Source organism: Pinus tabuliformis, chromosome 4_2, assembly GCF_031772625.1.
Source record: "Pinus tabuliformis cultivar Carrire ecotype Pingquan chromosome 4_2, CPIR1, whole genome shotgun sequence".
In the NCBI taxonomy this organism is placed as follows: domain Eukaryota; kingdom Viridiplantae; phylum Streptophyta; class Pinopsida; order Pinales; family Pinaceae; genus Pinus; species Pinus tabuliformis.
In genome coordinates, this window is record NC_142304.1 from 1,002,728,573 (window position 1) to 1,002,740,764 (window position 12,192).

General features: G+C 37.6%; 1 pseudogene across 1 annotated transcript; it reads right to left on the reverse strand.

Moving 5' to 3' along the window:
* Positions 1 to 8,096: 8,096 nt before the first annotated feature.
* LOC149173023 (AP2/ERF and B3 domain-containing transcription factor ARF14 pseudogene) lies at positions 8,097 to 10,391 on the reverse strand (annotated as a pseudogene). Its single transcript, XR_016259099.1, has 2 exons — positions 10,124 to 10,391; positions 8,097 to 9,739 (listed from the first exon to the last, which is right to left on the reverse strand). The product of XR_016259099.1 is annotated as an AP2/ERF and B3 domain-containing transcription factor ARF14 pseudogene (transcript).
* Between the last annotated feature and the right edge of the window lie 1,801 nt (positions 10,392 to 12,192).

Genomic DNA, 12,192 nt, shown 5'->3' on the forward strand with positions numbered 1-12,192 from the left:
TAACCATATGGAAGGCATTGTGGTGAAGCAGGACGGTTATCCAACACTCTTTTCGCTTCATTCGAAAAGGGACAAAGGTGAAGAGAATGATTACCTTCACATAACCTACTTGGAAACTTGACCTTTCCCTTTCGTCCATGAACTTTACTATCACTAGATGATGGTGTGTTACCAACATGATCTCCAGAGGTAGATGACATGGGATGGTGTGAACGGGAAGACCATTCTTTCAAGATCCGAGGAAAGCAAGGAAAATCTCGATGAAAATGGACTTCCGCACAAATTATGCACGGAAATTTAGCTTTGGGAAATTTAATGGATGGATTTTCATTAGACGATGCATTCAAAGCAATGGTTGATTGGTTGTCCCCTTGCTGAATTGGCTTATTCTTCTTCTCCTTCCCTTTCTTCTTCTTCTCTGCCACCTGGTTACTAGTATCACTACTTTCACTAAGCGAAGAGGAAGAAGGGGAGGGATAAACAAACGAGGAAGAAGGCAAAGGGTCTCTTTTAGGTTCATCTAGAGGCATACTTGATTGCAGAGAAATCACGGCATTTTGCACCATAGAATTTGAGAACAGCTAAACTAGCAGGCCAATGGTAAGTACCAGAAGGGACAATGTAGCCATATAAGGAGCACCAATATTTCCCCAAGAAGGGAAAGGACTAGGATTCCCCTGAAAAGGGATTCCTTGATCAGCGGACTCCAGATTCGTCGTCATATGTCTCAACCTAAGATCAACTAAGGAACAGGGATGTTATTCCTAATTCAATTAATTTTAATGACGCTTGGACACAACTTTTCTTTTTCAGTTTTTAAGAGTCGAGAAAAAGCTAAAGATGACTCTAGTCTCCTTCAATTTTTAATGAGCCTGAAAGGACAAGTGCTCAAATGGACCTTTTCTTTTAAAGAGTTGAAAAGGAACAAAAGTGACTACTCTGGAATATCTAGATAGAGGGATTACCAAACCAATCATAAAACTACAATATACACCTTAGTGATAAATTAAAAAGAAATTACCAAGGACTTATGTACGGTAGTCAATCTTCTCGAATGTTGTGTTCAGTGCATTGCGATCAATAAGGCGACAGACTCGACTTCCTATGGATAAAGGATATAAGCCTATTGTGGTCTCCCAACATATACGTGACAATACGGGGAGCATAATTCCACGCTAGCACTTGTTGTATCAAGGAGGAGGAATCACCCAACCTTCAATGAAAACGATAGCCACTAGTTTTAACAACGCCTGAACACGTCACTAGCCTAGACCTCTAGATATGTTACATTATGTTCCAAAGCATTGTTAGGTTCATTGAAGTTCATTTTAAAGTTGATCTTGTTTAGAGTTTTCCTTTCAATGGTTCACCGCGTGATGATGATCTGAAATTCCTAAGATGCAATCTACAATGATAAACAATCATTGTTTATTTGAACAATGAAAATCCTAGCTACTAGGGAAAGAAGATAACAGTGCTTTTAAACAAAGAGCAAAGAGCACACACTAGTGCATTTCCCTAAATCTTCTTTTCGCACAAAAATACAAAAAATATGCTAAATGCAAATGCATGTATTTTTTTTCGTTCTTCTTAATGTGAAAAATGCCAAAAAGGAAAACTAAATGCTGCAAAGATCTGAAATATTTCACTCAAAATGACATTTTCAACAATTTCTTCTTCAAAAGAGAAAGGAAGACTCCACGACACTTTTCAATTTTGAATAAAAATTCTTTCGACACTTCGAATATAAACAAATCAAATCAAATGCATGAAGAAAAAGTTCAATTGATTATCAAGGGAAGGAAGAATTCACGACACTTCTCTTTTTGACACAAAACGACAATTACGACACTTTTTGTATCAAAGCGACAAATCGATTTAAACAACTTTTCGACAAAGGATTGTAAATGAAAAAACAAATACACAAAAAACATTCACTAATCCTAATGTAATTGAGGTTGATCTAAGTGATACAAATAAGCTTCAGTAAAGAGGCACTATTCATATGCAGCAAAACAACCAAACAACACTGAAAACAAGGTCAAAACCCTCAATTTCTAGAATGGAAAAAGAGTTCCGTCAATCATCGCACCTAGGCTTCACAAAATATGATATGCATCGCACTGGCTGCACTCAGGAGGTGCTATGCATACTGAGTCACAGTGGGAGACAGTGCGATGGTCCAGGGAGCACAACTGGAATGGGTTTTGGCTCAAATGTGGAGCTGTTTTCAATGAGTTAAGGTGAGTTTTGATGAAAAATAAAGAGAAAAGTATGATGGAGTGTCTTGAGAGGTTACTAAGCTACCAAAAGGGCATCTAGATGTGCTTGCAAATCAGATGTTCAATTCATAAACTAAACCAAAGATTGACTGAAGCAGTGTTCATATACTATGCAATTGCAAAGCAAGAGCAGTTTGAAGGCTACCTGGCTGACTTCAGGCTCTGTCTATAGCTTATCAAATTGAACATAAAACAAACAATAACAACAAACAAACATCTATCAATTCCCCAGTGGAGTCGCCAATTTGTTTCTAGGAAAACTAGTATTCCTATAGAATGCTAGCCCTCTAGGTTTGGCAGCTACCCTAGAAACAATAGTTTAAAGCAATTCGTTGATTTCTTCTATGTGTAACAGAAGAGAAAGATAATGGAACCAACCTGGAACTTTTGCTTGATCCCTTGCTTGATCTCTCTCCCCTTTGACAGAACCCACAACTCCTCCCCGTACTTAACACGCTTGGAGAGTACCTACACATGTACAGCAACAAAGAACTGACAAAGCATCATGATCTATTACAGCATAAACATTACATAATCATATATATAATGAACAAATGATAGCATTCACAAATGACAACATTCACAATTGCACAATCATATGGAAGAAAACTTGAAGAACTTTATTAATAGAAGGGAGAATTACAACCCAGTTGTCTGATCCAGCATCATCCTCCCAACTTCAATCCTTCTTCACGTCATGAAATAGCAAGATCACTCCAACAATACAATTCTCTTTCCCCAATTACAAACTATTAGCACTTACTTACAATTCACAACATTCCAACCTCTGGATCTCTTGGATGAGGGATCCATTTATAGATGTGTGCAAGGGTGTGAGTCATCCATGGCTTTTGATTAGTGTCATTCCACTTGTTACAAATGGTTCCACAAGAGAAGGGATAACTGAAGGTTTATGTTGTAGATCTGATCCAAAAGATATATGATAACAGAAATAAACCCAAGAAAGAACAAGATCAAAATAGATAGAAATTCTTCTTTATTATCAAAACCCTTAAGGTAGGGCAACACCATACATTCACTCCTGAAGGAAGGAGAACACTCCACAAGCCATATGCATGTTCATACAATAATACTTCACTTCTTCTTCATATGGAGTCTCTAGCCCTTATATAGGCTTCATACATACAATACCATGCATCATTACCATGGTTTCCTCATACCATCAACTAATACCATGGGCCCATTACACTATTATTAACTACTTGTGGTCCTTTACATGACATGGGTTAACCACCTTATTTATTACTATGGCCCATCCCATTATTACATTATTACCTTGGGTACCTCCCTTGGTACCCCATATTATCCCCCCTAGGTATATAACATTCCACCCCCCTAAGCATGTTTCGTCCCCGAAACATGGGAAGAACACAAATAATAAGATCTACTCAAAAGAGTAGTCCACTGATACCATGCACGTGCATCTAGCCATCCAAGAGAAAGGTGAACCCTCGATCTTGCTGGTGCTTCGCTCGCTTGAGATGGAAGTTGACCGTGGCAGCCCTTTTGTGTTGATGTGTTGTGGGTGGTTTGTCTCTCCTTTCTATCCCTCATGTGACTACTTGGTTTCCATCTTGATGGTTGTCTTGCGGGGTGATGTGGGTGATGATATGTTGAAGTTTTAACCCACGATGGCTTTTTCTTGACTTCACCCTGCTGTGGTGCCTGTTGTGGTGTCTTCTTTTTCAATATGACTTCAACCACTGAGCCCTCCTCTGATGTATCATCACCTGTAACCTTTTCTTCTGCAGCCTCTGTTTGTGTTTGATTGTCGATCATCAAAGGCTCATCATCTGATATGTCAGTCCCTTGAACATCTTCTGCTTCAGCCTCCATGTGCTCTACCTGTTTATGGATGGAAATATCCTGTAATGTAATTTTCTTATTTTTATGCCATAGCTTTAGGAATTTCTTTTGCACATTAATATTGATAGTACCCACTAGCTCCATCCAAGGGTATCCCAAAACAACATCCATGTTATCCATATCTGAAGCATAAAAATCACCATGAAACACATACTTATCCATAGAAAGTTTCAAATCCTTATAGATTTGAACATCCTTATCATCAACCTGTGTATGTTCAATTTGTTTTGCTGGGACTTGCAATTTTTTTGCCAAATTAACACTGATAACATTATGTTTACAACTAGGATTGATAGAAACAATGATCTTCTCTTTCTGAATCAATCCATGAATCTGCAATAAGGGTATACCCGTAGGAAGTAACCCTTTAGGTTCCCTAGTTTCCTTCTTTTCTGTAAAAATGAAATCTTTGCTAGGCAATGTGACCTGACGAGCTAACTGGCAAGCCTCCTTCCACGTGGAAGGGTGGTGACGTAGAACTTGAGCTTTGATGGCTTCTTTAAGACCGTTGATAAAACATTCCTTGAAGAATGCATCTGTGAGACCCTTAGTGCGGAAGGCTAAGGCTTCAAAAGCGGTAATATATTCCTCCACTGTACCAGTCTGTTGGAGCCAAACGAGACGATGCAAAAAAGATTCTTCCTGTTCAAAGCGATCTAGGCCCGCCATCACAAAAATATTGGCGAAAAATTGAAATTGTCACAGTTTCGTCAATATTGCTCAGAATCCTTATTATGACCTGTTTTTAGAAATGGAACCCTCATTCTGCATCTGCCCATGTGATAGAAATTTTGATCCAGGTACTAGAATTCCAAATCTGCGCTGCAACTTTCCCGCCGTCACCCAAAATTGCTGAAAAAAGAGCTGATTTTAAATCAGCGATATCTTCCTCATCCGGACTCCGATTCGCCTGATTTTTTTTTTTGAAATCAGGTGTTTTGTCACAAGGATTCCAGATCTATAATTAGATATTACAGATCTGGCACCAGGACGTCCAGATCTGCACCGCAAGTTCGCTGGCCCTAAAAATTCTCTGCAACCCCATTGATTTTTAGATCAGCGATATCTCCTTCATTCGGACTCCGATTCAACCGATTTCTTTTTTGAAATCGGCTATTTTTTCACAAGGAATACAGATCTGCAATTAGATTCTGCAGATCTTGCACCAAAACGTACAAATCTGATCTGCAAATTTGCCACCCGAGAAACCCTGCAAAAATGAAACAAAATTCTCCACGGTTTTCCCAAGAAAGTGCTCTGATACCACTTGTTGTAGATCTGATCCAAAAGATATATGATAACAGAAATAAACCCAAGAAAGAACAAGATCAAAATAGATAGAAATTCTTCTTTATTATCAAAACCCTTAAGGTAGGGCAACACCATACATTCACTCCTGAAGGAAGGAGAACACTCCACAAGCCATATGCCTGTTCATACAATAATACTTCACTTCTTCTTCATATGGAGTCTCTAGCCCTTATATAGGCTTCATACATACAATACCATGCATCATTACCATGGTTTCCTCATACCATCAACTAATACCATGGGCCCATTACATTATTATTAACTACTTGTGGTCCCTTACATGACATGGGTTAACCACCTTATTTATTACTATGGCGCATCCCATTATTACATTATTACCTTGGGTACCTCCCTTGGTACCCCATATTATCCCCCCTAGGTATATAACAGTTTAAGATCCCTTAGTCATCCTTGGGCGAATTCAGAGAGACAAGTGGCATAAGAGAAGTTTCTAGAAGATTCCATGAGCATCCACTTAGCAAACTGTCCTAGACATTTGTCCATCTTCGCCCATGGCACCCTATAGAAGGCCTAAACAATATGCATCGCACCCTGGCAGTGGAGCAGTTAGTATGCATCGCACTTTGCCAGCGGAGCAGTCGGTATGGTTCAGTTTAGGCAATTTCTGAATGGTTTCTCTGATGGAACTTTTGGGGAACGATGTATTCATATGATTATGTTCCTTTAGGGTATGAAACAACTCTTTTAGGGTTTGAATGAGCCTTAATACATCGACATATAAGTTGGGGTTGATGTGCCCAAATATGTCTATAACAATCCTACTCCTAGGAAGGAGTTTTTATAGATGCAACACTCAAAATTTGGATGAATAATCATCATTCCCAACATTTAAAAACTCATCCTTTGATTGTTTTGTGGGGAATCCATATTGTCGAAAGGAACATTTTATTCAAGGGTATCTTTACTTCCCTTTTCACTATGCACTCCAAAGATTGGACATTCTAGCTATGTTCCCACAAAATCTCATCTCCTTGCTTCAAAAATCCATGTTCAAAATACATTATCCAAAAAAACACTCCTTAATTTTCTTTGATGGCAATGCATAACATAATTCAACTTTGAGAGAAGGAAAAAAAATATAATTTATATATCATATTGTTTTTAGTCCTCTAATATATATTATATAAATAAAATGTATAATTATATAAATAAATAAACTATTTCAATATCAACTATATATAAATTAATTAATAATAATAAAATATCATAACTCTAAATTTATTATAGGAGAGAAATATTAATTAATAATAAAAAATTAGCATAACTCTATTAAAATTCTAAAGCTATTATATGTTGAGAAGTATTAAAATTAAAAGAAAAATTTGTATGGGTGAATATTTAAACACATTTTCATATTCATCTAAAAATAAAAAATCTACGCACAATCCAATATTAACATTTTGAAATTCACAACTATTTGGCTAGATTACCCATGGACACCAACTTTAATAACACATCCCATTAGTAACTATTGGATTAATCTATGTATAAAATTTAAAATTGAATATTAACATTTTGAAATTCATAACTAGATTACTACATGTAGAAAATAACAAAACATAATATCCTATTAGTAAGCATTGGATTAATCTTTAATTAGATTAGAGTATTTATTTTCAATCAATTTTATTTTTTTTTTATATATATTTTTTAAATTCAATCATTAAAAAATAATAATTTCAAAATATTATTGGATATTTTTAAGATTATAATTTTATTAGAAGAACAAATAATGTATATGGACAAACGTTTAATAAATTTTAAGACTTCCAAGAATTAAGGTGTTTAATTATAGGAAGTCATTTTTCAATGATCTTGCTTTTACTATTTTTCTTGAGATTATGTGGATGTTTTATAATTTGAAGAGTTTCTTTGATTTTCATTTTTTGATAATGCTTTTTTTTCACGATAATTTTAGTAGTTTCTAAACGAACATGGTTCTTGGTCTTCAAAGAGTATTCCGCAAGGGTTGAAATTCAGGATCTTTCATTCCGATTATCAACACCGTGTTCCTTCAATCTTTTTTTGCAATGAGCCTTATACAACTTTTGCACAAAAACAATTAATTTTATAAACTCCCTTAAATTGATAATCAATATATCCTTAACAAACATCATTATTTACCTCATGAGTGAATATATAATTCTTAAAAATCACAATATAATCCAAAAAATATGAAAAAGAATTGACCCCTAATTTCCCATAACAAAATGCTCGAAAAATTAAACTAAGTGATCGAAAAACTAAACTAACCCTCTACGTTTTTTCATTTTATTTATTGAATAAAAATAATATAACATCTAGAAAATACAATATAATAATTATTAACCTATCACATGATGCTGATATTTATCTATGATTAATCATTCAATAAAAATACGAATTTTGATAATAAAAAAATCCATTCTTATATTTTTAAATATATAATTAAAAATATTCTAGCCCCACACATATAGAATCGTTTTAGTTGTTATATAATATGGCATTTCAATAATGATACCGATTTCATTGGAGATATCGAATCCTAGATTAAAACAAAACATCGTATCCGTATACATAGTCATGAGAAAATAAAATAAAATAAAATATTTAACCAAATTAATTCTCCAAAAAAGGTACGCCGTGCTAAGAGTTCACTGCTGGAACTCTATGTTTTTACATCTCCGTAAAACCGGTGAAATTTAAGTATTTATACACGTGATAAAGATTGTCTAAACAAATTCCACTCATATTACATATATTACATGCCTTGCCTGGCGCACAATTTTTTCCCGCCGAGAAACAACCCCGGAAGTTTTGGCGGTACCGTTTTGCGCTTCTCTCCCTGCTCAATCCTCTCTTCCTCAACGGTAGGGAAAAGATTTAACGGCGACTGCTGTAGGTTCACGCCAAACAGCCGGACGGACGAAGAAGAACAGGAATTGCCGTCTATTGACGGAGAGGCTCTAAGGAGGTTCACGAAGACCAACGACGACGGATTCCCGTCATCTGACTGGGTCGACTCCGCCGCCTTATCGCATAATTCAGCGGGGTCGTGAGAATTGGGGTGGCCGCCACGGCCAGGAGTCGAAGAACGAGGGATGGCGTTCATGACTGGCGGCGGCACGTAGAAGAACTGGGCCCAGTGCGGATACCCTACCACGGCAAACGGGTTAACGGACGGTGGGCAGCGTTGCGGCGGAGGCGGAGCTGTCGGAGGGAGGATATTGCTGGGGCGGCGGCAGAAGGTGATGAAGAGGTGGCGGGACAGGGAGCTCCGCTCAAAGGTAACGATGTCGCCGGCCTGGAGGTGTTTCTCTTTGACAAAGCGGCTCCAGCCCTTGGTGAGCACGTAGCTCTGGCTGCTGTTCCAGTAAGAATAGCGGAACCGCCATGTTTTGTCGGTGCTGTCCTCAAAATTTAGCAGGACCCCTTTCGCCTTTCCCCCGCCCGCCGCCACGTCAAGTGGGAAGTATTTCTCCGCGTGCTGCTTCGGGATGACGAGCCGGTTCAGCTTTCCGACGTCGCTGGGCGTCACGGCCTTGTCGAACAGGTGCTCGCGTGGCTCGTGGGGAATCGAGCCCGCGACCTCGGGATTTATGTCGGAAGAGCTCTTATTCCGGCTTGCGTTGTTGTTCTGGTCGAGTTCCTCGTCGTAGGTGTGCTTTCTGAGCATGTCGACGATCTCGCCCTTTGAGTGCCGACGAAGAAAGACGGCCTCCGGGTGAGTGTCGACCATGTTGAAGTTCGTCACGGCGTCGGCGCCGCGGAACTTCACGGCGGCCCTGTCGTAAGCCCTGGCGGCGTCTTTTTCCTGGTTGAAGGTGCCGAGCCACACACGCTGATGCTTCTCATAAATCTGCGCGCCCCAACGGCCATTGGGCTGCGGGACGACGCCCTTGTATTGCGACGACGGCAGCTTCTTGCACGATTTCTCCTCATCGCAAGAAGTACTACGAATGTTCTCGGAGGAGATGACGCTGATTCCACTCTCCTTCCGTTCCAGCTCTGCCCGATCGGCTAAAGAAGAAGAAGCATTAGAAGAAACTGACTTACCACCAGGTGCAGGTAACGAGTTGGAGTCTTGGTCGTCGGTCAAGCTCCCTGATCCCACAGTGTCTGCTCTCGCTGAATCAGCTTCCATCGCTTTCGTGAATGATGTCGAATTAGAGCTTAGCTCGCTTAAATTACAGGAGATCTCGCCCTGCACGGGAGTAGCATCTGCCTAATCTTAGACGCTTATTGTCATCAGAAATGGCCTGCAATACAATAACCGAAAGGTCAATTTCAATCATAAAAATGAAATTAATTCAAATACCGAGTCCAGGAAGAAAAGAGACCATAAATCTGACAATCCCTCAAAATATTCCATTTGCCAGCCACAAATCTAATTATTCATCATTAACTTAATAGATCGTGCTTAATATTTACCATATAATTATAACCCAGGCCCAAAAATTACTCCTTCACATCATTTATAGAGAAACATTCATTTATAAACACCACTCATTACCATTACTGTACCGCCATAAACTCTAAATAAAAATAAACCCATCAATCCTAGCCTCCAGCGCGCTGCTCAGACTAATACACAGAGCTCAGACTAATACACAGAGAGGGAGGAGTATATCACGTTGACTAACCTTAAGCAAATTGTAAGGAAAATCCTGCGCGGGCACAGCCACAGCACTGTAAGACATATTGGAGCAGCCATCGAAACTTGCATACCTCAGACCCAGTTGGGGGGATATACTCAGGACTTATACTGTCGGAATTTAGCATATGTATCGAAAGAAGCACCGACTAAGTAAACGGGCAAGTGCAGCTTAAGAAAAATCTCAGAAGACTGTACCTGAGGAAACAAGCTGGAGAAAGTATATTTAAAACATTGAACGGGTCATGTGGTGGTTCTGTGAAAATATCCACTTGGGTTTCAGGTGGTCCACCAATATGCATATTTCTTTGTCTGATTGATTGGTTGGCCATGGACTGTTTACGGGTCAGATGAAGATCCGGCTGCCAGTCAGCCGACACTTGGCTTCTCCACATCCGCATTTTTTTTTAATATAGATCAATGTACATGTATGATGTAGGGCGACTTTTACATGGCGGTTCCTTGTCTCCCAATTTCCAACGTATGCTTCACGTCAATAGTAAAGTCAACAACAACACAATTAACATCCGGTTCGAATCCCGCGGCATCTCTAAGACTCAAATCCACTGTGTGGCATTGCCAGCCTGGATGCCCATTGAATCCTGCTTCTTCGTCCATTGGATTTTCCCGTCCATAACAAGTTACATTAGCAAATCGAGTTTCTTTCCCTGAGCTTATCTCGATGGCTGATTTGCTCGCAATTAAACTAATATAGTATAATTAAATGGACATGTGTGCCGTTAAATAATTGTCAAATAACGCGATAACACGGGAGCGGGTAAATTTGGCATTAAATAATATTTGCCCGCTCCCGTGTTATCGGGCTAAGTGGCTTGCTGCTCTGAGGGCATTAAATACCCAATATATGGCTGGTTAGCTCCAGCCGTCATTCTTGCACAAGAATATGTTAATCTTTTCTGTATTTTTCGGATTTTATTGGGTGTCTTTGAGAGACGAGCAAATCGAGTTTATCCGATGTTTTTCCATGATTTCGTTTTGTGATTCTCAGTTAACATAGATAAAACTCAGCTATATAAATTAAATGATTGATGAATGTTTGTAAGATAAACCTGAACATAGTGTTGGTAAGAATTCAAATTTTAAAATAAAAGAGTTTATCTAATAACTTATTTAAAAAATATTAATAATACAAATAATTACAAATTTTAGATTTAATTACAATTTAATAATTTATTAAATTGTGAGGACAATCTTTTATTAAATTGTGATGATGAAGAATATTTTCTTTTTATTAAATTAATTCAGCCATATAAATTTAGTGGCTGATAAATGTCAATAAACATCAATTCATTATAAACATCAAAACACACACTTCATGACACATGTCAATAAACATCAATTCATTATACACATCAAAACACACACTTCATGACACATCTCACATTGCTAAAACATCAATTCATTATAAACATCAAAGCACACACTTCATGACAAATCTCACATTGCTAAAATAAAAATAAAAATAAAAAACATAAAAATCAATTAAAGTATAACTTTCCATACTACAATCGTAAAAAAGCCGTAACTCATTTTATATAACACTGGTTTATATGAGATTTTATTTAATTAAAAGAAAACAAAAAGAGAAAAAAACAAGTCATAACTACTTTGGAGATTAATCTCAACCTTTGATTTGTAAATACTATTAAAAATATTCTAGAATATTATGTGGAACTTAAATCTCTACTATCCACACAATAAAAAATAATAATTACATTAAATTTTGTAAGTCCTATTCCAAAATAGACATCTCTATCAACGTAATCATAAATACATATTTAATATTTGTAATAAAAACAACTCTAAAATCTCACCCTCTTTCCAATATAAACAAGTTTAAAAACATGATAAAACATTTTTTTAAATTAGTGAGGGCCAAACAAATTTACCTAAAGAGATACTTCCTATTAAGTCAACCACAAATCTTGGCCCAACGGTGTCTAGAGAATTTAACGATGGGAACTCGACCAAGGTCCTTAACCCTTAAGGCTAACATAATAAATACATTTATCAACATAAATTAATTAATATTTGTCA